General features: G+C 41.4%; 1 protein-coding gene across 1 annotated transcript in view; it reads left to right on the plus strand.

Moving 5' to 3' along the window:
• The first annotated feature begins 269 nt into the window (after positions 1–269).
• The window catches only part of GDA (guanine deaminase), a 295,068-nt gene continuing 270,918 nt past the window's right edge, over positions 270–24,419 (plus strand). The window contains exons 1-2 of the mRNA XM_062208407.1: positions 270–498; positions 1,739–1,818. The gene's annotated coding sequence lies outside the window, so the exon portion shown is untranslated. The remainder of the gene's footprint in view (positions 499–1,738; positions 1,819–24,419) is intronic.

Here is a 24,419-nt window from a genome sequence, read left to right on the forward strand (position 1 = left end):
GTAGATTTTACCCCAATTAAAGTAATAACAACAACAGAATAATGTTGTCAAATTCATATCCATGGCTTTAAATAAAACATTGGAAATCCTGACTTAAGCAGGTGGAGGAGGCAGAAGGGTCTGTTTCTTAGTAGTCCTGTAACCCCAAGGAAATTTCCTTACCTTTATGATGTTAACATGTGTATGCGCTTTTATTTGGAAAATGTGAACAGTGATTTCTACAGTATGAGTACTTAGTATATAAAAAACTGTTGACATAGAGAAGGGGCTCCATTCCTGATAATTATAAATTAAATTTTTCGTTCAGGTGTTTTCTTTCAGGTAATCATAAGAGATGTTGTGGGCAAACTCTTCCTGGATGGAGGAAAAAGAAAGAAAATACAGAATTCCTATTATACTGAAAGAAGCAAACCTCTCCAGTGTGAAAGTGTGATGCTCTGTTGGCTATTATTAATACTTGTGTGGCATAGGCCCTTCAGTAACTCCATCTGCAAATAAGTGAGTGAAATCCATAGAAAGATTTACTTTGGAAAAAAGTGGTAACTTTACAAATTGCCTTTCATTTCTTTTTTGAAACTAAGACCCTATTGCTGACTGTGATTGATGTCACACATACATACAGAAAATTTTAAAGAAACTTTAGTAAATAAAAGGATCAAAAATTTATATTTTAAAATTATATAATGAACTGAAAGTAGAAAGTGAATTAGAAATAAAATCCTATTACACTGAGCTTTTATTTAAATTACAAAGTTGTGTACTTAAATTACAAATAGAAGTGTTTGAGTACTGAGTAAGACCTTTCCCCACTCTTTATTTTCATTCCATTATTTAATCAGATACTATTTGTGGAAAATGTTTCCTTTAATCTGTAAGAGTTCTTTATTTCTGTTACTATTAGCAAAATCATGAGGACGTGGGAACAATGATCTAGGAAATGAATTTCCCCTGGGGAAATTGTCAGGACCAACTGAGGTTAGAAAAGATGCCCTTTTGCAGAGGATATTACATGTCCGCGAAGACAGGAAGCATAAGAGAAAATGTTTAAACTATGTTATTTATTATTTCAGGTAGTATACTCAGTATATTTTCAGAGGTAATCTCAATTTAATAGATCCAATTGTTATTCTGGGGAAAAATATAATACACTTAGTACCCACAGGGAGAATAGCATACTTTTTATATTCACCCCCAAATATACCAAGTATACTATTTCAAGATATAACTGAACAGTTACACATCGTTTAAAAGTTTCTCCTCTGTTTCTTGTGTTTGCAGCACTTGTGGCTGCCAGCTGACCTAGGCAGGTGCAGTGTGACTGGCTGCTAGCAGACAGTGACAAAAACAAGGCTTAGTGAAACAAATGTTTCTTATAAATAATTTGGAGCCAATTTTGGAATCCATTTCTTGGCAGTAGAAGTGGGACATCTCAGATACTACTAAAAGACATTTGCACATGGAAGGTCCTCAATTGGTAGTGCTGGCAATAAGTAATGATGCTGTGCTACTGTCTGTAAACTTGAGAGGATAACCTGCTGAAAAATGGTAATCCCGGAGGAGGGAATTGTCACTGCAGGGTCATGAACATTTCATATAAGGTTTGTACTGCAGACATGTGGTAACACAACCAGGTGTGGGCCCCAGGGGCTAGATTGGAGGCAAAATAGGAATCCACTGTACAGCTCCATAATATGTTTGGATAAGCATCCAACCAGCCAACTTTTCTGTGTTTTTCCAGTCATAAAACATCCTCTTTCTCTATGATCCACTTGTGAAGTACAATTTGTCCACGCATGGGATGTGCCTATAGCCCGAAAGGTAAATCTTGTTCTTTCCAGCTATAAACTGCAGAAATAACCAAAGTCATCATGGAATTGAACTCTAAGTAGTAATTTTGCCCTCTTTTGTTGCTCAGTGCTGCATTAAGGTGATAATTTATACTGAAAGTTCAATTCAACTATTGCAGGGTTATGACTTTTTGCTATTAAAGATGGATTCTTGGCCTGGGAATGGTGGGGAACTACTGATAAAAGTATCAGGCTTCAGGGTGCTAGAAATTCTGCAAGACTCTATGAAAGCTTTTTACACAATGTGGTGCTATATTGATATACAATTCACATGCCATAAAATTCACCCATTTTCACTGTATAATTTAATGATCTGGTAAATTTACAGCTCTGTACAATTATCCCTGCAATCCAGTCTTAGAATATTCCAATCACCCCAAAAAGTCCCTCATGCCCGTTTGTAGTCACTCACCATTCCTAGTCCCTAGCCCCAAGTAACTAATTTCTCAAAGTCCACAAAATTGCTTTTTATGGAAATTTCATATAAATGAAATCATAAAATATGGAGTCTTTAAATCTGGCTCCTTTTGCCTAGCATAACATTTTTAAGTATATTTGTTATGTGCACTCGTAATTCATTTGTTTTCCTCTTGAATGATGTTCATTGTTTAGATATACTACTTTTGTGTAGCCACTGTAATTTGGATTGTTTCCAATTTTGGCTTTTATGAATAATTCTGCTGTGAACAGTTGCATGCAGGCCCTGTATGTGAATATGTTTTGTTTGGGTATCTATGCTGAGACATGAGATTTATGGGGTGTATGGTAAATTTGGATTTAGTTTTTTTTAATTTTTCATACATGTATTTTCCACCAGATTTTTGAAGATCTTACAAATCCACTCAAGTGTGTACACACATGTAATCATTACATAATCTATGTTCACATACATATGAGATTATCATGGAATTTATTAGATTTTTTTCAGTTTTTTTATTTATGTAAGGTGGACAAATTTCATACATTTGATATATAGTTATTTGGGAGCATAGTGATACTTCTCAGACTACTCTTCCTGCTGCCCATATACCCACCCTTCATCCTCCTTCTTTTCTTATTCTTTCTTGTAATTTTTATAATGATGTTCTTTCAGCTTATTTTATAATCATAAACTTAACCTTAAACTAAGTAAAGAATTTAGCAAATAATAAGAATTTAAAAAAAACACTGTTCCTCAAAAGTAGAAACAAGGGCTGTAACAAGCATTGAAGCTCAAAATGTCAGTTTTGCTCTTATACATTATGCTTGTGCTCTATTAGTTACCACAGATCAGGGAAAAATATATTTGTCTTTTGGGGGCTGGCTTATTTTATTAGTGTAATGGTTTCCAGATGCATCCATTTTGTTGTGAAAGACAGGATTTCATTTGTTTTTATGGCTGAGTAGTATTCCATAGTGTATTTATACCACATTTTATTTATATAGTTGATGGGTTGATTCCATATCTTAACTATTATGAATTGAGCTCCAGTAAACATGAGAGTATGAATAACTCTTTCATATACTGTTTTCATGTCCTTTGGGTAAATTCCCAGGAGTAGGATTGCTGGGTCATCTGATATTATCTGTTTTCAGCTGGCTGAGGTATCTCCATACTGTCTTCCACAATGGCTGTACTAGTTTACATTATCACCAACAATAGTTAGGGTACTTTTTCCCTATATCCTTACCAGCATTTATTATTTGTTGATTTCTTATAAGAGCCATTCAAACAGGAGTGAGTTGAAACCTCATTATGGTTTTGATTTTCATTTCCCTAATGGCTAGTAATCCTGAGCATTTTTTCCTGTGTGTGTTGGCCATTTGAATTAACTCTTCTGAAAAAAATGCCTGTTCAAGTTTTTTGCCAATTTCTTATCTGGATTGTTTTGTTGCTGTTGAGATTTTTGAGCTCTTTATAGATTCTGGATATTAACCCTTTATCAATTGGATACTTTGCAAATATTTTCTCCCATTCTGTTGGTTGACTCTTCATTTTGCTGAGTGTTTTCTTTTGCAGTGCAGAAGCTTCTCAGCTTGATATAATCCAATTTGTCAATTTTGCCTTGGATTGCCTGTGCTTCTGGGATTTTTTCTAAGAAGTCTCTGTCGAAGCCAATGTTTCACAGAGTTTTCCCCTAATAATTTGATGGTGTCAGGTGGTAGACTTACATCCTTGATCCATTTTGAGTTTATTTTTGTATATGATATAAGGTGGAATTTTTATTTTATACTTTTGCATGTGGAGATCCAATTTTCCCAACACCATTTGTTGAAGAGACTGTCCTTTCTCCAGGGGTTGATATTAGCTCCTTTGTCAAAGATTAGTTAGTTGTAGATGTGTGGATTGATTCCTGGGTTTTCTATTCTGTTCTGTTGGTCTACATGTCTATTTTTGTGCCAGTACCAGGCTGTTTTGATTATAACTGCCCTGTAGTCTGTTCTGAAATCTGGTATTGTGATGCCTCCAGCTTTATTTTTGTTGTTTATGATTGCTTTAACTGTTCTGGATCTGTTGTATTTCCATATGAACTTTAGCATCACCTTTTTCTATATCTGAGAATGTCATATGTATTTTGATTGGGATCATATTGAATCTGTAAATTGCTTTTGGTAGTATGGATAATTTGATGATATTGATTATTTCAATCCACAAACACGGAAGATTTTTCCATTTTTTTGGTGTCTTCTTCTATTTCTTTCTTTAATGTTTTGTGATTTTCATTGTAGAGATCTTTTACCTTTGTGGTTAAATTTATTCCCAGGTCTTTAAATTTTTATTTATTTATTTATTATTTATTTATTTAAGGATTTATTTTATTTATTTGAAAGAGCTACAGAGAGAGAGAGGTCTTCCATCTGCTGGTTCACTCCCCAGATGGCCAAAACAACTGGAGCTGTGCCAATCCAAAGCCAGGAACCAGGAGCTTCTTCCGGGTCTCTCATGAGGGCGTAGAGGCCCAAGGACTCGGGCCAACCTCCACTGCTCTCCCAGGCCACAGTAGAGTGCCGGATTGGAATAGGAACAGCCGGGACTAGAACCAGTGCCCATATGGGATGCCGGCGCTTTAGGCCAGGGCTTTAACCTGCTGTGCCACAGTGCAAGCCCCGAGGTATTTAAATTTTTTAGGAAACTGGTTACAAAACTGTTTTCCAAAGTGACCACTGCATTTCACAATCCTACCAGTTATGTGTGAGGAGATTCCGTATCTTCACCAACACTTTATTTGTCATTCCATTTTGATTATTGCCATTCTGTGGGTGGGATGTATCATGAGGGTTTTAGTTTACATATACCTAATAACTTATGATGTGGAGTCAGCATCATTTCATATGTTTTTCAGCCAGTCATATGTCTTAGTTGGTGAAATACCTATTCAGATATTTTCCTTCTTTTTAATAGTGGGTTGTTTTCTGATTGAGTTGTTTATAAATATTCTATATTATTTATCAACTGTGATTTGGGAATTTTTCCAAATGTTTATTAATTTATTTGAAAGTCAGAACAGTAGAAGTGATGGGAGAGAAAAAAAAACACACACACACACACACACACAGAGAGAGAGAGAGAAAGAGAGAGAGAGAATATGAGAATATCTTGTATTTTCTGGTTCATTCCCCTAATGCCTGTAACAGCCAGTGCCTGGGCAGGCCAAAGCCAGGAATCCAGAACTTCTTCTGGGTTTCAAGGGCCCAAGAACTTGGGCAATCTCGTGCTGCTTCCCAGATTCATTAACAAGAAGTTGTATCAGAAGCAAAGTAGCTAGGACTTGAGCCAGGCACTCTACCTAGATGAGATGCCAGCTTCCCAAGGTGCAGCTTAACTTATGGTGCCACAATGCCCACCCTGACTTGGAAATGCTTTCTGCCTATCTGTGGTTTGCTATATATCATTTAAAAAGTATCCATCATAGTAAGAAACTACCAATGTGGAGACATCCCTCGGGCACTGATGGAGCCTGACAGACTACCCACATCCCTCACCACTAGCTGCTGTAGCATTCATGAAAATTCTGGAGCAGTGATCGTGTGTGCATTTTTCATTGTTTAAGTAGATTTTTAGGATTGGAACACATGAAGAGTGTATAATCTATCACATGGCCTCAGGTTTGTAGGAACTTGGAAGACATTTTGTTTTCTTCCATAGTGCGTATTTTGTGGGTATGGGCAATATGACTCTGGGGAGAGGGAGGAGACAGCAAGCCCTAAGAATGGGAAGAAATGGCATTTGCTATCATTAAGTCAAGTGGGATGCAAGTAATTGAATATATGTACATGTGTCTGTATATGTATAAATAAATAAACAGACTTGTAGAAGATGTTTTCAACCTGGAAGAGACAAAACAATAATTAGATATTCCTTCAATAATGACGACACTATATTCAGCAATCAGTAAAACCACATTTGATATCAGTCTGATTCTTCCTGAGAAAATGGTTATATTGTAACCATTGTAGTTGCTGGGATGGTTTTGGTCATTTTCAGATTCTTTTTTTATTTTTTTAATGTATGTTTAAATTATTTATTAATTTAATTTTCCCCAGAAACCTTTTATTTAAGGAATAAAAACTTCATACATTTCATAAGTACAACTTTAGGAACATAGTGATTCTTCCATCCATACCTGCCCTCCACGCACACTCCCACCCCTCCTCCTCCTCCTTCTCATTTTTTTTTTTTTTTTTGACAGGCAGAGTTAGACAATGAGAGAGAGAAAGAGAGAAAGGTCTTCCTTCCGTTGGTTCACCCCCCAAGTGGCCACTATGGCTGGTGCGTTATGCTGATCCGAAGCCAGAAGCCAGGTGCTTCCTCCCAGTCTCCCATGCAGGTGCAGGGCCCAAGCACTTGGGCCATTCTCCACTGCCTTCCTGGGCCACAGCAGAGAGCTGGACTGGAAGAGGAGCAACCGGGACAGAACTGGTGCCCCAACCAGGACTAGAACCTGGAGTACTGGCTCCGCAGGTGGAGGATTAACCTAGTGAGCTGCGGCCCTTCCTTCTCATTTTTTACTAAGATCTATTTTCAATTAACTTTATAAACATATGATTAACTCTGTGTTAAGTAAAGAGTTCAAACAGTATGAAGAAAATAAAAGCTGTTTTTGGTGTTTCTTCAAATTGCTGTTGTTCACCATTGGATGGACAGCTTTTCTTTCTGTACCAGAGAGTTCTTAAGTTTCTATTTATGTCTTTACTTCAAAAATGATTCTGCTTTAGTTGTTTTCTGTAGAAAACTTCTTGAAATATATGTGAAGACCCCTTCATCTGCAGTCTTTGATGTCATTTCCTTTCTCTTTCCTGTATTCCCATTTGGTGGAATGAATCAGTTCCTGCTTGAATTCTGAGTTGAAAATATTTTCTCCACTGCCCAAAAGTATGCACACCATGAAAAATTATTGTACAAGACCATTTGGCACCCCCCCAATCCCAACAATTATTGAGTTAGTGATTACTTATTAAATGCCCAATATGATATTGAGCAGTAGTCCCCAGACCTGTGTGTCCGTTAACATCACTTATAATTAAAATATAAATTATCCAGCTCCATAGGCAGAAACTCTTCTACCATGTGACATATGTTGTTACAGTTCTGGGAGTCACTGAGGCAGGCTGCAATGGCTCAGCAGGCCGACGCCCAAGCTGTCAGTGCATTGTGTAATTGTAACACAGCTGGGAGGATGGGCTTATTGCCAGCCCAACAGCTGTTGGACTTCAGACGTTTAGGCACAGGGCTGTCTATAAACCATTTGTGGGCCACAAATGGTAGGGTCAAGCTGGCCATATTTGGGAAAATCCTATTGTAAGGGGCAAGTGTGGGTGAGATTAAGAGCCACAGGGAAATACAGCAAGACAGATCAAATCTTGTATTATGAGAGAGCCATGGAAGAAAGAGATGAACAGTTGGTCGAGGTGTCTCCTGATTGGGTGACTTGTGACCACATGGGCTAGGCAGCCTGCAGTGACTCAGCCTTGGGTAGACGGTTGAAGTGGGGAGAGGGATGCTGGAGGGCAAATGCACCCCTTAGCAGAGGTTAGCATTTAGGATGCTGAAAGGAACCCCACTGCCTCTGGTTCCCATCCATTCTGTGCTCCTTCTCCAGAGTGTGTGTCACCTGTTTCCATTTCCTCAGGACACTAAAGGTTTTAAAAATGGGTTTATGTAAAAGACTTGCCTCTCTAGCCCTTCCAACATCTTTAGTTGGTTGTTTGTTGGGGGAAAAGTGGTCCCTTATCATGGCTTCATTTGGTATAATGTTCAGTAATGTCCAGTTTTGAGTCTGTCGAATGAGAGGAAGGTGATTTTGAGGCTTCTGTTCTAATTACAACTTTGTCACTTATGGACTCTGTGGCTCCTCACATCACTTCAGCTGTCTGGCCTGCAGTTTCTCCTTATATAAAATAACATAGCTAGTGTAGATCAGTGCTTCTCATCCTGTTGTCAGCAGCATCGGTGCCACCTAGCAACTTGTTTGGAAGGCAAATTTGCGAAATCTGAAAGACACTTGGGTGGGGGACAGCAACGTGTTTGTGTGCAGTGATTCTGATGATTCACAAAAGCTTGAGGACTATAGGACCAGATTAGTAGTGTTTTGTTTTTTGTTTTTTTTTTTTTTTTTTTTTTTTTAAGATTTTTTTTGGATAGATTTACAGAGAGAGAGGGAAAGATACAGAGATCTTCTGTCTTCTGGTTTACTCTCCAGATGGCCACAATGGTCAGGGCTGGGCCAGGCCAAAGCCAGGAGCCAGCAGCTCCAAGTCTCTTGCATGGATGGCAGGGGCCCAAGGACTGGGGCCATCTTCTACTGCTTTCCCAGATGCATTATCAGGGAGCTGGATTGGAAGTGGAGCAGCTGGGACTGAAACTGGTGCCCATATTGGATGCCAGTGTTACAGGCAGCAGCTTAACCCACTCTGTCACAACTCTGACCCCCACCCCCCAGATTACTATTTCTTAGTCTTGACTGCTTATTAAAATCACTCAGGTAGCTTTATAATCTGCCAATTCTGTGATTTATCTCCAAAGATTCTGATTTAAATGTGTTCAGGTAGGGTTAAGACATTGTTATGTGGTCTAATGGACGTCTGGATGCTATCTAAGGTTATTTGAAATGAAGGGTCAGTGTTCCAAGTTATAAATGCACCACTCCAGACCTGTGGCCTTCTTAATCCACTAGATGTTGCCATAATAGAGAAGGAAAGATATTTTCAAAACTGCCTTTGGATGTGTGCAAGGAAGAGGAAAATGTGTTGCTGAGAAGATGTTATTCTGTGATTTATATCTGTGCAATTTGTTAAATTTTATTCAGATATTTAATGTCTATCAATGAAAGGACAAATAAATTGTGATACATACATATAAAACAATATTCCTCAGCCATGGGAAGAATTAAACTATATGTACACAGTGACATAGCTGAATCTCACAATATAATGATGACAATACCACCACAAAACCTGGATGCAACAAAGATACTATTATTTCTTTATTTTTAGATGGAAATTCAAAACAAGTAAAACTAACCTGTGGTGACCAAGGTCAGAAGAGTGATTATTCTTGGGGCATGGGGTGATAGTATTTAGAAGGGAGCACAAGAAAATTCTAAAGTGCTAGAAATGTCTCACCTCTTGACCTATTGATAGTTATGTACACATGTGCTTGTGCACAGGTACCTACAATGTACACACATATATATACTCAACTACGCTCTTGAGTTTGTACATTTTACTGTATGTTGTTACCCTTCAGGAATAAAGGTTTGCCAAAATTGAGATGGAATCCTTAAGGGAAGTTAGTGCACCAGCCCACTTAGCATTTGGTAGACTATTACTTTGTGCCATCTGTGGTCACTAAGAGGTGAACACAGCACTTTGACTTTATGTTGATATTAAATTAAAATGTATTCTTCCATGTATGTGGTCCCAAATAGAGAGGGTAGTATTTATTTTTATTTATTTAAAAGAATTAGAGAGAGAGCTTTCATCTTCTGGTTCATTTGTCAAATGGCCTCAACGGCTGAGGCTGGGCCAGGCTGAAGCCAGAAGCCAGGAGCTTCTTCTGATTCTCCCATGTGGCAGGGGTGGCAAGAGCCCAAGTACTTGGGCCATTGCTGGGAGCTGGATAGGAAGCAGAGCAGGCAGGACACAACTTGTTGCCCGTATGGGATGCTGGTGTCACATGCAGTTGCTCTACCTGCTACACCACAGTGCCAGCCCCTGAAGATTTTTAAAATTTATTTGAAAAGCACAGTGACACAGAAAAGATTCTCCATCTGCTTGTTCACTCCCCAGATCCCTGGAACAGCCAGTCCTGGGCCAGATCGAAGCCAGGAGCCAGGAGCTCCATCTAGGTCTCCCACATGAATGGCAGAGACCCAAGTACTTTAACATTACATGGGTGCATATTTCCACGAAGCTGGATAGGAAGTGGAGACAGGACTTGATTCCAGGTGCTCCGGTGTGGGATGTGGGTGTCCCAAGCTTCAACTGAACTCATTGTGCCGCAACACCACCTCTTTATTTATTAAAGCCTTAGCTTGTTTTGAATATTTTTGTGTATTCAGGGCCCACATTTTGTAGCAATACACTTGGGTGATTGAACCTCTTACAGAAATCCTCTGCTAATTTTTCCCTTACTCCTTTGATCTTATAAATTTAAGAAATGAAACTTCCTGCTCCTATTATCTGTGGCAAAAGACCTCAGTGACAGGAGGTCAAATGCATCCTGACAAATCAAGGTGAGATAAGGAGAATCAGCCTAGCAGAGAGAAGCAAATCCATGTAAATGGTGCTAAGCCACTTACCATCAAAACAAATTTATAGGGCACTCAGGGAAGGAAAAAAATAAAAAGATGAGTTAGGGAAATGGAAACCAGAGTCACTTAGCAGAATGCATAAAAATTCATCCAAAAGGGATAGATGGGAAATTACCATCCATTACTCAGCTATCACGTTAATGCCACAGGCTGGGTAATCTGATTTTAGGGAGTGTGTCTGATTAAGTGCTGTTAATCAAAAGCAAAGATGGCCTGACTGATGCCTCACTATGGAAGGAGTTTGGTGAGGAGTTTGGTTTGGTGAGGACTGATAGATGCTGTCAGTGTCTTACCAGAGTCAGTCTTTTTGAAATGCTGTGCTATGTGCTGTTAATGTTTGATGTACTTCAGTTGGAATTGTGTAGAATGCATAGGGCAGGGTTTCTTTTTCAGATAATTTTTAAGTTCTGCTTTGCAACTGGGTCTATGGATATATTGTGGTGTAGGTCTGAACACTGAAGTATGTCCATCCATTTTCTCATACCAGACTGTTCCAGGCACTACAGAGGGATCATGGAAGGATAAGACATAGTCTCTGTCCTCCACGGGATTTATAATTAGTTGGAGAGACTGAACATGAAAACATAAAAGTTCATTTGGAAAGCCACAGGACATGCAGCTTTTACCTAGTGTATTTCTGAGCTCTACCTTGGCAATCTCAGCTGCTGAGCTTTCCCTGAAACCCATTTCAGCCTTCTCTGGGAGCCACTGAGGTTTTTGTTCAACTCCTTCCTGCTTCTTGTGGCTGTAATGTGTGGGAGCTGAACAGGTGGCAGCAATGGGGCCCATAGCCTTGTAATAGCTGAACATTGGAAGCAACCTAATTGTCCATCAACAGGGCATTAAATAAAAAATGGAAAATTTAAGCAATGCATCAAATATTGCCATAAAAATAGGCTCTTTGTGTGCTGATACAAAACTACTCTACTAGATATTTGTATAGCTGGAAAAAACAAACATACCTTCCACATATCCTTCTAGGTTCACAGTTGAACATACCGCATCCTGCTAGATACCAGAAGCTGACCTATATGGATTATATCAACGAATATCCTTGCCCTTTGGCTTCCAATTAGATTTTTTCAATGGAGATCCCTAGTAGAAAAGCTCCTGGTTGTCTTACTGTGAGGTCACCATGGGCAGACTAGATGGTCGTTTGGTCCTTTATGTACAAATCTGTATTCCATTTCTGTAAGCACATTCTGATCACTCCATCAGGTTGAGGAGTGGGATGGATGCCGTGATGTTACTTGCTCTCCGGAACTATACTGTTCTTTGTGGATTCTCTACACTCTTTGATCCTAGTAGATGGTGCCTTTATTAAAGTATCCAGTTTGGAGCATGCTATCTGTTCCTGGGATCTTAACTGAAATAGAAATTGCTGCCACAAGTGGCTCCAGGAGAAAGACATTCACAATGGAATTTTGAGTCGTGATGACCCATCTGTTTGAAGAACATAGAGGTAACTTGTTTACCAGTAGGAAATAGGACACAGATAGTCTTTGGTCTGTGGCGGCATCATGATCATTCAGATTACTGCTGTATGAATATGAAAAGAGAGCAAAATGTTGGAATATCAAGAACTGTACCCTTGTTTTTATGATGATTATAATAATTATATAGACTTTTACAGATAGCTAGTTTATTTTGACAGTCCTAGAAAGTAAAGGAGAAATAAAACTCTGAGTTTCCAATTGAGACATAAGGAACCAGGAAGCGTGGGTGGCAGCTTTTGAAGGATGAAGCATCTCCTGTAGTCACAGAGCAGATGACACTGTCGTCCAAGCCCAGTTACTAGTGCTGAGCACTGTAGCAACATTTAATTGGGTTGCAACACCATTAAATGCTTAACTTCACTAGGTCATTTCTGCCAAGGTGAGGACACGTGTGGAGGGTAGGACTTGAAACAGAGGTTGAAGCATTTGGACAGATGTGGGTAAGAGAATTTTGAAAATCTGATGTCCCTTGATCTTCTCTAGCTATCCCCACACTGAGAATATCAGTTCTTACTATATAATTGTTCAGTGACTACACATCTCCTGAAAGTTGTCACACAAGCTGATGCCACCCCCGACACATACCTTTCATTGCCACTAGGCTCGGACTGAACGGACCTGTGAGTTCTGAACTGAGTGGTAGTAGCACATGTGCAAAAGACATTCAGGTCAGGACTGTACCAGTCTGTATCAGGGAGCAGATCCTAAGGGTATTTGACTAAGGAGGGAAAAATGTATGATTTGATTGAGCCAAACTCAGAAATGCCTTAGAATTTAATGTGTTGGGTGGGCCACCAAGGAATGACATCAGTCACCTGCTATGTTGGCTAATTGAAGCCTGGACTCATTGGCCTCCAGCCTTGGTCACTCATTGTAGTCTATATATCTGCAGCAGCAGCATCAATTGGGAGCTAGTTGGAACCCCAGGATTTTAGAATCCACTTTCATATAGAAGTTAAAAGAATTTTATCTGAATTTAGAATAGTGATTATCAGAAGCTGGGATAAATGGGGAGAGGAGGAATAGCAGGAAGTTGAAGGGTACCACAACACAGGTAAAATAAAAATGATAGGTTCTGGGGCTGGCATTGTGGTATAGCAGTAAAGCCACCACCTGCAATGCTGGTATCTGATATGGGTACTAGTTTGTGTCCTGGCTGCTCCTCTTCTGATCCAGCTAATGGCCTGGGAAAACATAAGAAGAAAGCCCAAATGCTTGGGCCTCTGCACCCAAGTGGGAGACCCAGAAGAAACTCCTGGCTGTTGGCTTCTGGCTTTGGTCTGGCCCAGCCCTGGCTGTTGTGGCCATTCCCTGTCTCTTTTTCAGTCCCTCTGTAACTCTGACTTTCAGATAAATAAATCTTTTTTTTTTTTTAAAAGAGTAGTAGTTTTACTGTCCCACCATACAATGGGGGGACTAAGTTCATACTAATGCATTATATACTATATAAAGAGCTGGAAGGAGGAACTGGCAGGCTCCAAACATGAAAGGGTGAGAGATGGGATGTTGATTTCCTGATTTGAGCAGTTATACTATATGCATATGGTAAAATATTGCACTGTGCCCCGTAATGGTGTACAAGTATTACACGTCAATCAAAAATGTTTAACAACCTTTAAAAATAATATTTAAAAAAATAGAAGTAGGTGTTTGATGTAGTGATTAAGATACTTCTTGGGATGGAATGGGAGAGGGAGCGGGAGATGGGAGGGGTGCGAGTGGGAGGGAAGTTATAGAGGGGGGAAAGCCACTGTAATCCATAAACTGTACTTTGGAAATTTATATTTACTAAATAAAAGTTAAAAAAAAATTTAAAAAAAGATACTTCTGGCCGGCACCATGGCTTAACAGGCTAATCCTCCGCCTTGCGGCCCCGGCATACCGGGTTCTAGTCCCGGTTGCCCCTCTTCCAGGCCAGCTCTCTGCTGTGGCCCGGGAGTGCAGTGGAGGATGGCCCAAGTGCTTGGGCCTTGCACCCGCATGGGAGACCAGGAGAGGCACCTGGCTCCTGGCTTCGGATCAGCACAATGCGCCGGCCACAGCGGCCATTGGAGGGTGAACCAACGGCAAAAAGGAAGACCTTTCTCTCTGTCTCTCTCTCTCACTATCCACTCTGCCTGTCCAAAAAAAGAAAAGAAAAAGAAAAAGATACTTCTTCGGATGCTTCCATTTCATATAGGAGGGTCTAGGTTTGAGTCTTCACTTTACTGCCTGTTCCAGCTTCCTGCTGATGTGTGCTCTGGTAGGCAGCTGCTTGTGACCCGAGATGTGTGGTCCCTGCCATTCACGTGGGAGACCCAGAGTGAATTCCTAGCTCTTGGCTTTAACTTGATGCAGCTCTAGCTGTTGCAGGCATTTGGGGAATGAGTCAGCAAATGGGAGGTCTCTTTCTGTCTCTCTAAATAGAATCCACTCCAGACCTGCTACATCAAAACCCTGTATTTTAACAAGACTCTGAACTGATTTAAATGTGTGCACATTTAAAGCTTGAGAAAAACCCTTTGAGGCCTTTGATATAACGAGGTTGAAATATCAGTGAGTCTCAAACTGTAGCCCCAAACAATGTCATTGGAATCACCTGACGACTCCTCCAGTAGTCACAGAAATGCATCAGTGGGATGACACCAGCATGCTGGAAAAGCTGGTGACTGGAGCTCAAGAGGCCAGAGATGACCTGCAGGTGTTGCAAATGGATCGATTTTCCTGATCTCATGGGAATATTAAATTCTGGAGGTTTGAGGCCAAATGTCAGTGTTTAACTGTCAAAGGCAGGATAATCACAGTGGCCATGTAAGCCATAGAGACAGTGGGAATCACAACAGTTTGACCCGCAGGCACTTATGTCAATAGCTAAGTGAGCATAGGCTCTCTCGAAATATGTAATCACTACTGACATTATTGATATAAATAACATTCATAAGGATTTTTTTTGACAGGCAGAGTTAGACAGTGAGAGAGAGAGACAGAAAGAAAGGTCTTCCTTTTTCCATTGGTTCACCCCCACAAATGGCAGCCGATCCGAAGCCAGGAGCCAGGTGCCTCCTCCTGGTCTCCCATGCTGGTGCAGGGCCCAAGCACTTGGGCCATCCTCCACTGCCTTCCCAGGCCACAGCAGAGAGCTGGACTGGAAGAGGAGCAACTGGGACAGAACCGGCGGCCCAACCGGGACTAGAATCTGGGGTGCCGGCGCCACAGGCAGAGGATTAGCCTAGTGAGCCATGGTGTCAGCAATAACATATATTGATATAAATTGTTGGACCCTCGCCAGTGAAGGTCCAACGTAGTCACGACACGGTCACTGTTCATCGGTTCTCAAGGAACTTTTACTTGTGGGGGTAAAAGGAAAGCGGGGAGAGGAGAAAAGAAGAGGAGGGGCCGCGCCGGCCCGCCCAGATCCCAATGTCCCTTTATGCTGATATCGTCCAATCAGATGAAAGGGCGTGTATAGTCTCAGGTCGAAAGTTCATCTGTTTCACCTGGTTCTTCCTAGTTGTTTATGCAGAGTCCATTCTGTTTCATCTGTTTCACCTGGCTGTTTTCGTAGGCCTTGTGGTCCACCGATTGCTGCAAACCATGTAGATGAGGTTCTCACAGGTGGCCAGCCTGCGGTTCCCCACAATAAATAACTGATATAAATTCCTGTTGGTGGAAAATTTTGGTGTATAGTTGGAAGACATCTTCATTCAAGGAATCTGGGTCTCTTACTCCAATTCCCACAATCCCTCAAGGAAGAATGTTACAACAGAGGCGAGGTGTTTAGCACAAATCATCCCCTTCCCATTCCTAGGATGAGCCTGCCATTTACTCAGGAAACTATAAGTAATTCAAAGAAAAATAACAAGACCTCCCCCAAGTTATTAGAGGCTTACTCTGAACTGACATCTGTCTCAGGAGACTGTGGTCTACCAGCCACATAACTTATTGTTCAAGACCCAAGTCCATCTTATGGTTGGTCCAGTAGGATCTCAGATCCATATTGTAGTTATAGCCTGTGGGGAAATTAGTTACATGATGGTGCCCAAAGGAAGTAAGGTGGGCGGAATCCAAAGTTGTTTACCACTAAAACTAATTGGCTGTGCAACATCAGGGGAGGTAACAAAACTAGTAACAAGTGTATAGACATATGGCTAGTCCTATAGAAATCCCCCCGTAAAATGACCATTTAAGTGATTGGTTGGTCCTTAGCCCTGCCCCAATGACTCTGCAGTTTTGTGCTATAAAAGGTTCTGTTTCGCATGAAGTAAATGAGTCCTTGCTAGACTTGGCTCCCCGCTGCATCTGATTGTCTCCGGGATCGGGGGGCTGGGGAACGGGCGAGCGGCGCACTTACCTTTCCTCGGACCCAGTCCATCCTTGTACGGGTGGACTAAGACGCAGCATCTATAGCCTAGTTTTAGAATTGATAGTGGGGCTAGATGTACTTTGTAATAGACAGATGCCTTATTTGTTCTCTGATTCATGGATTGGGGGTACAGTGATAGAAACGATCAAGTGACAACACAAGATCTGTACTCTCTTCTGTTCAATATGGTAAACCAAAAACAATTCCCCATCCCTAAGAAAATCACAGAGGTTGGTGCCACTATCAAATGCTTGCAAGATGCACTGGTGCACTCTGTGTCGCCTGTTTGACCATTGTAAAAGTCAGATAGGCTATGGAGTATGTGTATTATTGCGCACTTAAACAGATGATGCCTGTCACGACTGAGATCTAGATTGGATCTTTTCTGGTACAAATCAGCACAGCCTACGTATCCATTTACAGCTGTTGACCTGCAAAATGCTTGTTTTTCCCACTGTCATCATTAACAAAAATCAGAAGCAGTTTGAAGTAGTTTGTTTTTTCAAGGTAGAGCAATAGTGTACCTTCACTTACGTGCCTCCAAACCATGTGACTCTGCTGCTCTCTGTTATTACACAATCCAGAGGGACCAATCATTTTGATAGTGTCTACATGGCCTCAGTCTAATCCATTACAATGATGATAGAATGCTGACTAGAACTGGGGAGTAGGAAGTAACAAGTATCCTTGATGCCTTAAGAAGTCACATTCAGTATGTGGTAAAAGCCCCTAAAAGTTCAGGGATCTGTAATGTGTGATGTTTGAGGGGAGTAACAATCTGAGCATGTCTCTCTCTAAAACAAGAAGCAAGTTGTTAACCTTGAAGTGATACTACATGTGTTGAGCCTTTGGATTTGGATTCAGTGTATGCCACATTTTAGCTTGCTGTTCTCTAGTTAGCTGTGAAGCAGATTATTTTGAGTAGGATCCAGAATAAGAAAGGGTTCTGATGTGGACCAGACTGTGGTGCAAGCTGTCCTGCCACTTGAGCCTTATTACCCGTAAGTCTTAGAGATCCCCTGAAAATGGAATACTGGTGCCTGCTGGTAACTTAGCATTTAAAGCACTTGCTTGTTCTTGGGCCTTGCTGGAGCAAAAACTTCACCATGGACCACCATATGTATGTGATGCAAAGTACTCATTATGAATAAGAGTATGCACTGGACCATAGAATTGTGTGTGCAGCAGAATGCCATTACAAATGAAAATGGGCTCTATGTCATTGGCCCCACACAGTTCTATGAATGAAGTAAACTCTGCAAGCAGGTAGTCTGCTGCTTCAATGCCCACCCTCACCTCATACACATGGCCTTATGTGAATATTCTATGACCACTTGATGGAGCAATGTGGGCCTGGTTTACTGAAGAATCTTATGTATCCTGGCTTTTTTAGTACAGTTTCATTCATGGATGGCCCCAAAAGACCATGGCAGAGAAATCCTCCCAATGGGCAAAACTTTGGACAGCACATCTAATTAGAGCCCACATGACTCATAAATCACACTAAACAGATAGATTCTCTAGGTTGTTCAGGACTTAGAGAAAAGAATATAGGAAAATTGGTATCATAGAGCCGTATATGAAGGGAAATTTCATGACAGGCACAGAGCAGATACTGCTCTTATAGGTGGGCAAGGTCATCTGTCCCTGAGTGTCAGTTATTCTCTTTCCCAGCTACTCTTGTGTTTTCTCAATAAACCTATATACAAAGTGGCCACAGATTCAGGAATGGAGCTAGAACTAAGTTCAACACTGTGAACTTTCCCTCATCTGGCTGCTGTCTCTCCTGAAAGCTTCACCTGCCCATAGCAAAGGCCATCCTGAATCTGTTAAACCATGCTACTCCCAGAGCACTGGCCTGCAGGCTGGAGGCACTGATAGCACTGGACTCCTTTCATTATGGAAACAGCAATAGTTTATCCCCCATAAGATCAGATACATCTTCTTTGTTTCCAGCACTTTTGTCAGAACCATTCTCTTTAGACTTAGAGAGAGAGCCCCAGTCTTCCCCTGAGGAAACATGGTGATGGTTCCAGTGATTCGAGAGCCATGACCTCTATAGGCTCCTCATGGCACTGAGCAAATGGGCTGAGAAGAGGGCCATACCACTGGGCACTGTGATTGCTTAGGTTGTTACCATCCAGTAAGGGACAAAGAGGATGCATCTGGAATGCAGAGATTCACAAGGCACCTGTTTAGTTTTCACTTCCCTACATGTCAGAATCAATGTGAACTGTGAACAGACCACTAGGAACTCAAACCCCACAGAACTAAGTGCTTGGGCTACCCCACAAAAAAGAACACTTCCCACTGAGTTCTCACAGAAAACATGAAATTGGGTCATGTGTTTGACACAACAGCTAAGATGCAGTTGGAGACACCTGCGTCCTATATTCGAGTACCTGGGTTCAAGTCCCTGTTCCATTCCTGAGTGGTGATAACTCAAGTAATTGAGTTCCTGCCACCCACATGGGATTGAGTTACTAGCTCCTGGCATTGGCCTCGTCTGGCCCTGACCATTGTGGGTATTTGGGGAGTGAACCAGTGAAGGTAAGATTTTTCTCTTTTTCTACATTTCAAATAAACAGACATTAAAAGCATGAAATGGATGGCAGAAGAATTCAATCAGTTAAAAACGAAAGCTTTAAAAAATGAAATGATTAAATTATAAAAAGACGGTATCTATAGTTACTAACAGAAACAGACATTCCCGCAGCACAGCTTTCTCAATTTATTTTTTCGCCTTCTTTGTATGCCTACCTTATATGAAGAACACTGCTGGTGGCTAATGGTTTTTGTTTCAGCTGAGAATAAGAATGAATTGACATCACCAGGTGATAATACAGGAGCTGGTGAACATTCATCTTTCTCTTGTGTTGGGGTTGTGAGATTTCAGTTGGGTGAAAGACAGGAGTGGATGCTTGAGTGGAAAGGGGATAGACTGTGCTGATCTTCAGATTCAGTCTGGGCCGGCGCCGTGGCTTAACAGGCTAATCCTCCGCCTTGCGGCGCCGGCACACCGGGTTCTAGTCCCGGTTGGGGTGCCGGATTCTGTCCCTGTTGCTTCTCTTCCAGTCCAGCTCTCTGCTATGGCCCGGGAAGGCAGTGGAGGATGGCCCAAGTGCTTGGGCCCTGCACCTGCATGGGAGATCAGGAGAAGCACCTGGCTCCTGGCTTTGGATCAGCGCGATGCGCCGGCCTCAGCGGCCATTGGAGGGCGAACCAACAGCAAAAAAAGGAAGACCTTTCTCTCTGTCTCTCTCACTAAAAAAAAAAAAAAAAAAAAAAAGATTCAGTCTGTCCTCATCCCAACTCCATGCTCAGGAGGCTGGGAGCTCTAATTTCCTGTGAGTTTGGCCGTTGTGAAGCATCCACCAGGAATTGGAGGGTAGAAGGAAGGAGAGATTAGGGGATTTATTCCCTTATCTTCCTCTACTAAAGGTCACTGAAGGCTGGCAAGCCCTTCAGCTGAAGACCCTGTACACACCCTGCTCTTAAGTTTCTGGGCTCCAGTAACCCTGCCTTCCCTTACTCTTCTAGGCCCAGGCAAAATAGTGGTGCCCATGGTTACTCACTGTGCCATCTTTCAAGTGTTCCCTACACCCTACCCTAACCTAAAAATTGTGCATTTAATAGTTTCTCAAATTATCCAGCTTGAGTTAGCCATCTGCTTCTTGTGAGGTTCTTTATAGGTGCATTATGTGGACATGTTGTGTAAAACAAGAAAATAATAAACAGAAACCAAAAGTCTAATTAAGTAAACTAAACCTTCTCTCCTCATCCTCTCTTTCACTCCTGTCAGCTAAACCAGGGCTTCGGAGGGAATCAGGATCAGAGGCTGAATATTTAACTTTAGAAATCCTGAAGTAGAAGCTTGGGGCTTAGGAGACTCAGACTTAGAAATTCAATTCAGAAGCAATAGAATTGTTATTTGGGGCTTACAACTAATATGAGCACTAATTCAGCTCTGGGTGTTTACCTGCTTTTGACTGGTACATTAGTGTACAGCAGTGTTTCCGGGAGAAATTTGTTTTATGTTCTGAATAACAGACACATAAACTTCAAAAACTGTCCCTCCGGAATGCCTAAACTTAAAAAAGACTGGCCATATCATGTGTTGGCAGTAAGGAGGAGATGGTGGATGCTTGTACATTGCTCCTGGGAAGGTGAAATGGAACAATCGCTTTGGGAAACATGTGGGCAGTTTCTTGAAAAGTTAATCACATACTAACCATATGGCCCAGTCATTCCACTCCTGGTCATTCCCCAGGAGAAATGAAAGTGCAAGGTTGTTCATGGCAGCTTCACTTATAGTAACCCAAAGCTGGGAGGAATCCAAGTGCCCATCAACAAGTGAATTGATTAAAAAAATGTGATATTTCCATATAATAGAAAACTATTCAGCAATATAAAGAAATGACCTCTGGGGCCAGTTTTGTAGTGTAACAAGCTAAGCCACTGTTTGCAGTGCTGACATCTCATATGGGCACAGTTCATGTCCTGGCTGATCCACTGCTGATCCAGCTCCCAGATTGTGCACCTGGAAGGGCAGTGGAGGGTGGCCCAAATACATGGGCTCCTGCACCCACGTGGGCTATCCGGTGAAGCTCCTGGCTCTTGGCTTCAACCTGGCCCAGCCCTGGCCTTTGCAGCCACTTGTCTGTCTATTCTCTCTCTGTGTCTCTGCCTTTCAAATCAACAAATGAATCTTTAAAAGAATATGGATTCTTGATACATGCAATACTATAAAAGAATCTCAAATAATTATGCAAAAGGAAAATGATTCAAAGAGGGAGTACATATTTTATGGTTTCATAGACATACAATTTTAGAAATTGTCTATTGTGACAGCAAGCAGATCAGTGATTGCCTCAGGAAGGAAGGGGAGAGATGGGGGTTGATTATCAAATTGTACATTTTATAACTCAAAATAATTGTACATTTTAAATATGTGCAACTTGTAGTCTGTCACCTGTACCTCAACAAAACTGTTATATTTATAACCCAATTCGGGAAAGATTTTCTGAGTTTGCTTGGATGTGTAACATATGAAATCCAATAGAGAAATAAATTGCTGGAAGCTAGCACAGTTAGGCAGAAGTGATAAGAAGAGAAAGGAAGAAGGATGCTTTTGTGTCACATACTTTACTAGGGTTTTTGTTTTATACTTCATCTCATGTAATTCTCATGACAATGCTGAGAGGGATACTGTTATCTTGACTTTATAAATAAGGGCACCTATCAGAAAGGAGAGTTAACAGGTTCAAGCCAGAGCTGGAATTTAACTTTACTTAAATTCACTTCATGTCCTTCTGTCTACACCATGCCATCTTGTTCACAAAAGTAATTGAGTTGTCTTCATAGGACAAATAAAGACTTCAGTAAAGATTTTTGGCATGGAGATTCCAAAAAAAAACAGAAGTAATTCCAATAATTGTGGCAATAAACAGTATGTTTGAGAGACAGTGGGCAGGCTAGCCTGACAGAGGGAAAGCATCCTTTTAAGAAAAAGACTCAGAAAGACCAAATATTTAGCAGCAGTCAGATTTCTAAGAGCCTTGGACATTAGGATAGAAAGTTAGGACTTGATCCTATAGGCTGTGGATGTTACTGAATGGTGAGATCGGGACAGGAGCAGGGCTGCCATACCCACTGGGCAGAGAACAGTGTCTAGGGTCCAGAATACTTTCAGGAGCCCACACAAATGGTTTGAGCTTAATTTACCTCAAAACCAGTAAAAAATGAGTGCAATAATAATGACTGCATAAACTGAATTCAGTCTGAAATCCAGTTTTATACCTTTGCAGGTGTAAAATACAGTTATGTGTGTGTGCATGTTTTATGGAGGAAGGCGCTCACAGGACAAAAAGTGCATAGGACCAATGAAAGTCATAACGTGACCCTGAATAGAAGTAGGAGGATTCAGGGATGCCTTCCAAGTTTAGAACTGAAAAGTTTCCCCCAAGACTAAATGTGTCCTTGGCTGAGACGGTGAAGCCAAGAGAAGTTGCCGAGGTGCCGATCTGGAGGCTGATGCAGGACACCTTCTGGCATGAAGTCAGGGATTTTGCGAGGGTGGTGGCTTTGGGAAGAGGAGAGTATATTAGAGTTTCTGTCTCATTGGATTAGGAAAAGAGGGCAGAGTATGGGAAACCAACACAGGAATTCTTTATCTTACCACCTGCTGCATGAGCCCACACACATCTTCTTGTAGCCATCACAGCAAGAAAGAGGTTGACAGGGATCTTTCAGCAAAGGCTGTCTTCCTGGGTTCTTTCTGTGTCTTGTGTCATTAATGCCTTTGTTCCACCTCTGGGAAACCCAGCCCCTAAACAATGCCTTTGCTATAAATACTGTTAGGTGCAGTCTCATTTTCTCCCCCTTGGCTTGAGGTTGCCTTAGCCTGCTTCAGTGATGTTACAAGTCGACCTCTTACTAAAATTAACGTATTAAATTGAGGGAGTGGTACAGCCACTTATTTATCTTTCTTATAGGAACATTTTGATGTTCGCTCTTTGCTTTGGACTTTTCCAGTAACATCTGGCACTGAGTGAGAAGTAACTGCCACCTGACTAACTGCAGTCCCTGTTTCTATAGGATGCACTTAGCTTTGGCATTTCACCTTCCTTCATGGAGCCACTGTTCCCTCTTACTTCTCCCCTTTCTTTCTTCCTATTCCATCCATCACTCTTTCCTTCCTGTTTCTATACTCTGTGCGTCTTCTCTTATTTCTCCCTCCCTTCCTCTTTCTACCCTCCTCACTCCTTTCTTCCTTCTTCCTCTCCTTTTCTCCCTTTTCTGATCATGTTTTGGCACTATTTTTTTCTCTTTTTAAAAAAAAAATTTTTTTTTTTTGACAGGCAGAGTTAGACAGTGAGAGAGAGACAGAGAGAAAGGTCTTCCTTTTTCCGTTGGCTCACACCCCAAGTGGCTGCTATGGCTGGTGCACTGCGCCGATCTGAAGCCAGGAGCCAGGCGCTTCCTCCTGGTCTCCCATGCGGGTGCAGGGCCCAAGGACCTGGGCTATCCTCCACTGCACTCCCGGGCCACAGCAGAGAGCTAGACTGGAAGAGGAGCAACCGGGACAGAACCGGTGCCCCGGCACTATTTCTTTATTTGTCTGAGCATGGTCATCATTATGTCTCTTGTATCTGCACTTAAACATATACAGTTATTTCAAATAATCTTGTTATATTTCCCTTATGCTTACAAAATAAACTTGCATTTCCCAAGTAAATCCACAGGTGCATCTCAAGGGCACGTGTGTTGTCTCACAGTTAAGATACCACTTGGGATGCCCTCACCCCTTATCAGATTGCCTAGATTTGAGTCCTCACTTCACTCCTGATTCCAGCTTTCTACTAATGTAGGTTTTTGGGAAGCAATGGTGGTGGCTCAAGTAGTTAGATTCTTGCTGTCCACGTGGGAGATCTGGATTGAGGTCTTGACTTCTGGTTCCTGCCTGGACCAACCCCAGGTGGAATTATGAAGAATATGTGGTATATAATTTAACACTAAACATCTTAATTACTCTGGGAATATTGGTGTGTGTGGCAGGGAGAGCTAACCTTGGCCACTAGGACAAATATACCCAAACTATTGTGCCTCATTAAACTCCTAGAAAAGAACAACTCATAGGCACTTCAACCAATTATCATATCATTGTACCAAGGCTCTGTTTGGTTAGCTATAATGTGGCTTTATTTTTCATTAACTTTGAAATAAATTTAAGTGAATTGCTAATGTCCTGCCTTGAAAAGAAAAAAGATAATCCAATTTGTTCACTTATAAGTGTACTTCAAAAAATTTGTGTGGGAGCATGTGTTTGGCCTAGCCATTAAGATACTGCTATCCTATGTTAGAATGCTTGGATTTGCCACTCTCTACTCCGTACTCCAGTTTTCAGCTAATTCAAGACCCTGGAAGGCAGAGTGGTGAGGGC

The sequence above is a fragment of the Lepus europaeus genome, chromosome 12 (genome assembly GCF_033115175.1).
Source record: "Lepus europaeus isolate LE1 chromosome 12, mLepTim1.pri, whole genome shotgun sequence".
NCBI classification, from domain to species: domain Eukaryota; kingdom Metazoa; phylum Chordata; class Mammalia; order Lagomorpha; family Leporidae; genus Lepus; species Lepus europaeus.